This window comes from Sapajus apella, unplaced genomic scaffold (genome assembly GCF_009761245.1).
Source record: "Sapajus apella isolate SASKATOON/1434 unplaced genomic scaffold, GSC_monkey_1.0 scaffold32, whole genome shotgun sequence".
Taxonomy (NCBI): domain Eukaryota; kingdom Metazoa; phylum Chordata; class Mammalia; order Primates; family Cebidae; genus Sapajus; species Sapajus apella.
The window spans coordinates 7207277-7212698 of NW_022436972.1; positions in this window are offsets into that span (position 1 = coordinate 7207277).

Below are 5422 nucleotides of genomic sequence, written 5' to 3' on the forward strand. Positions count from 1 at the left end.
CAAAGCCTAAAACACTTATTCTCTGGCTCTCCACAGAAGAACTTTGCCAAGGATGTCCAAAAGTGAGAGAAGACTTGCCCCCAGGGCAAAAGAACTAAAAGATTTGGTACAGAGTGTTTGTGACAAGAAAACAAATAACCCCAGTGCATTTGCACCCAAGCCTTAGGCTCATGTTATTCCTTAGCAAATAGGATGTCACATTCAAATTACAAGTAATTATCAAAAAGGAATCACTGAGGGACATGTAAAAAGAAATTTGGGTAAAAAAGTGTGTATGTACATGGTGTGGGGGATGGTGAAAACCCAACAAACATATATTACACATAAATTACTGAAAGGAAATCAATAAAAACTCAGAATAACTGTTCTCCATAGTTTTAAAGAAATTATAGAAAACACAATCTCTCCTTAAAAGTTTCTAAGCTAAAAAAATACACTTAATATAACAGTGTATTACAAAACCACTTAAAAGACAAAAAGTCAACTGCCAAGGCCTTAGATTGAAATAAAAGAGAAACATAATAATGTTGCAGGTGTGAAAGTTAATATTTGAAGCCACAAGACAAAAGGATAAGTTAGACATAAAACATTGCAAAGGAGCCAGTAGAGAGGCTTAAAGAATTTAATGAGGTGTCAAGGAACAAAGAAAGATACAAAAATGATTGTGGTAAAGCGGATAGATATGGAAGAAGAGAAATCCAACATACAGAAAACTGGCTTTCCTGAAGAAGCAATCAACAATAAGGACACAAAGATAATTCAGTCAGTAATGGAACTTTTATGAAATAAACAACCATTTAATTTGTTGCTTGATGGGTCCCACTGTCCTCTAGAAAATCTAATACCAGCAATACCAAGTTTCAGTGGCATTACTGATATTCCTCTCTAAAGGATGAATCATATAGGCATCTAGATGAAAATCCTCAAAGCCAGAAAACAGAACTTTCATTTACAAAGATTTGGGAGAAATCAAATTGGAATAAAAAAGTGTCTGTCCATTTAAGATAACGTGGGGAGAAATCTCAGATACAGGTGATGGGGAGGAAGGCAGCAAACCACATTGCCATGAATGTACCTATGCAACAATCTTGCATGTTCTTCACATGTACCCCAAAACCTAAAATGCAATTATATATATATATACACATATTTTTTAAAAAAATCATTTTCCTAAACAAGTCTTGGGTTAAAGCAGAACCTCAGCCTGAAATTGCTAACTATGGAGAAATTTGAACTGCACCAGGAATCTTCTAAAAAGAGGTACTCAGAAGAAATGTATAGGCCTAAGTACACATTAGAAGACATTGAAATATGAAAATAAAGGAACTAAGCACCCATTTCAAGAAGACATAACAAGAGAGACAATAAAACAAGCTTGGTACCCCCCGCCAAAAAAAAAAAAAGATATTCTATAAGCCTGAAAACAACAGACAATATTAGGACTGCAAGAATTCAGGAAACATCCAATACACCTGTCTTCGTCCATTCAGGCTGCTATACTAAACTACCATAGACTGTGTGGCTCATAAACAAACTTATTTCTCACAGTCCTGGAGGCTGCAAAGTCCAGGATCAAGGTGCTGGCAGAATTGGTGCCTGTGGAGTGCCCGCTTCCAAGTTTATATTTTCGCTATGTTCTCACAAGGCAGAAAAGTCAGGGATCTTTTCAGGGCCTCTTTTACAAGAGTATTGATCCCATCATAATTGTTTCATTCTCATGACTTAATCACCTCCCAAATGCCCCATCTCTTAATACCATCATATTGGGGGTTAGATTTAGATTGAGTTTTGAAGTTGACATAAACATTTGGTATATAGCAGTACCTCCTTAAAATACAAAGATTTTGATAACAAAAACTACTAGAGGGAAGATAAAAAATGAAAACTTAGTAACTAAGACATGGAGAAAGCATCATACAAGAACAGGTGGTGAGCATCAAAAGCATTTAAATATAGAATCATGGCATTTCCATCATCTTACATGGTTATAGTTTCTATAATTACAATTCACACAGTTATTTAGGTTTTTATTCTTACAATGTCAAAATAATTACACAAAAACAAAACTTAAAAAGTTTGAAGAAGGGGATGTTGGAGAAGGTGTTAATGTGCTCATTTCCTTATCTTTTATAAGAGGAAGTTAAAAGGTATCACTTAAAGTTAAAATATGTAGTTTATAAAAGCCCAACTGTTTAGTGTTTTTCATGTTTTCAGCAAGGAATCTTTTATGATCTGGTTTCTCCTGTGTAGAGAAACTTTTAAGTTTAGCAGTTCTTTTAGTCTCACTAGTTTCTTTTTCTTATCTCCAAATAAAACTAAAATATAATACATTATGATGAGGATAACATGTAGATTCAGCTAGGCTGCTGCTAACATAGAGAGGGTCTTTATATAAATTAGAAACCAGCAACTCCTGTTGGGAAACAAATTATATATTCATTCTGTCTCTCTGTCTCTCTGTCTCTCTGTCTCTCTCTCTCTCTCTCTCTCTCTCTCTTCTCTCTGGGTAGCTGGATTATAAAAGTACATCTTCTGGTTACTGACAAATGTGTCTGGATTTCAAACCCCATTCTTCCTGTGGGCACTTCTGAGTGAGGAACAACCTGCACAACATGTTTATTAGTAGTAGTAGCAGTATTTTTTTTACTATTATTATTAGATGCAGTCTTGCTCTGTCGCCCAGGCTGCAGTGTAGTGGCATGATCTCGGCTCACTGCAACCTCCAACTTCGGGGTTCAAGCGATTCTCCTGCCTCAGCCTCCTGAGTAGCTGGGGATTATAGGTATATACCACCATGCCCAGCTAACTTTTGTATTTTTAGTAGAGACAAGGTTTTACCATGTTGGTCAGGCTGGTCTCGAACTCCTAACATCGTGATCTGCCCACCTCGGCCTCCCAAAGTGCTGAGATTACAGGCGTGAGCCACTGCACCAGGCCTATTATTATATTAATGTTGCTGCCTTTTTTTCACTTTTTACAGCCTATTGAGGTACAAATGACATAGGATAAATTGCATAGATAGAGCGTACAATCTGATAAGTTTTGATGTACTATATCCATTATACCATCGCCATAATCAAGGTAGTAAATATCTCTTCCCTCCAAAAGTTTCCTCATGCCCTTTTTCCACATCTCCCTTTCTTTCTCTCCTTCCCACCTCCAGCCCCCAAATGACTAAGCATGTGCCTTGTCTCACTATAAATCAGTCTACATTCTTTAGAATTTTGTGTAAATAACATCATACAGCATTTATCCTATTTTTCCTGCTTCTTTCATTTAGCATAATGTATTTGACATTCAATCATATTATTTCATGTATAATTAGTTTGTTTTTCTTTATTATTGAGTAATGTTCTATTATTTAGAGAGAGTACAATTTGTCTGTTTATTTGTCTGCTGATAGCAAAAATCTAGAAACAACCTAATTACAAAAAAAGCTGCTATGAACATTTGTGTAAAATTCTTCGTCTGGATTATTTTCTTCTTTATCTCACAAAAGTAGAAAGGTGAAATCATATGATAGGTGCGTTTACTTTTTAGGAACTGCCAAGTTGTGCAGATTTATGCTTCCATATTGTACCATGTTCCTTTTGCCTAAAGGACTTCCTTTAACATTTATTGTAGAATAAGTCTTCTGGTGTTAAATTTTTTAATTATTTTGTATGTGGAAACTAGTCATTATTTCACCTTTATTTGAAATATATTTTTTCTGGATATAGAATTCTAGCTTGACAGGTTCGTTCGTTCGTTCGTTCTTTCTTTTTTCTTTCTTTCTTTCTTTCCTTTCTTTTTCTTTCCTTCCTTCCTTCCTTCCTTTCTTCCTTCCTTCCTTCCCTCCCTCCCTCCTTTCTTTTCTTTCTTTCTCTTTCTTTCCTTCTTTCTTTCTTTCTTTCTTTCTTTCTTTCTTTCTTTCTTTCTTTCTTTCTCTCTCTCTCTCCTATCTCTCTCTCTCTCTCTCTCTCTCTCTCTCTCTCTCTCTCTCTCTTTCTCTCTTTCTCTCTTTCTTGATGGAGTCTCACTCTGTCACCCAGCTGAAGTGCAGTGGTGCAATCTCGGCTCACTGCACCCTCTGCCTCCCAGGTTCAAGCAATTCCCCTGCCTCAGCCTCCTGAGTAGTTGGGACTACAGGTGGGTACCACCACACCCGGCTAATTTTTTGTATTTTAGTGGAGATGGGTTTCACCATGTTGGCCAGGATAGTCTCGATCTCCTGATCTCGTGATCCACCTGCCTCGACCTCCCAAAGTGCTGGGATTACAGGTGTGAGCCACCATGCCAAGACCGACAGTTTCTTTCTCAAGACATAGACTTATTGCTCCAATGGCTTGCATTATTTCCAAAGAAAAATGTGATGCCATTCTTATCTTTGTTCCTTTGTATGTAATATGTCTGTTTTCCTCTAGCTGAACTAAGATGATCTCTTTATTCTTTAGAGATAGAACAATTTGTCTATTAATTTATCTGCTGATAGATTAAGTAATTCCTCTATAATGTGCCTTTTTCAAATTTTTCAAATTTAACAGTGTATTTTTCAAATTTCTTACACTCTGAGTTCATTGAACTTCCTAGTTCTGTGGGTTTAAAGTTTTTATCCAACTTATAAAATTTAGGCCATTATGTCTGCAACTATTTTTTTCTGTTTTTCCCTTTCTTTATTCCTTTCAGGATTCTCATTATGGGATGAAGGTCAACAGCAAAAAGAAAGATTGTCTCTGGGTCATGGATTTAGGCTGATATTTTACTTCCTCCGTTGTCTTGTATATATCTCTTAAATTTTAACTATTGAAAATGTTTCCCACTTATTTTTAAAAATAACTCAAATACAGAAATTCTTATCCCAATTTAAAAAATGAAACTCATTAATATGCTATATTTTTTTCCTAGATTTCTAAAGCATCATGTAGAATCAACTCAAAAAAAAAAAAAAAGGGTGACCAAAATGAACAACATCTTTCTCGCACTCAGCCAGAATTTCCAGTTCCGTATTTTAAAACTCTATCATCGGCCAGGAGCAGTAGTCACGCCTATAATCCCAGCACTTGGGGAAGCCAAGACAGGCGGATCACGAGGTCAAGAGATCAAGACCATCCGGGCCAACATAATGACACCCCATCTCTACTAAAAAATACAAAAATTAGCCAGGCATGGTGGTGCACGCCTACAGTACCAGCTACTCAGGAGGCTGAGGGAGGAGAATCTCTTGAATCCAAGAGGCAGAAGTTGCAGTGAGCCAAGATTACGCCACTGCACTCCAGCCTGGGAGACGGCGTGAGAGTTCGTCTCAAAAAAACAAAAACAAAACTATATTATCATTTTGAAATTCTGGCAACTTTAAGCTTGCCTAAAGATAAAAATATGTGTGCTATTCATACAATGAGATACTACTTAGTAATAAAAAGAAATGAATTATTAATATAGGGAA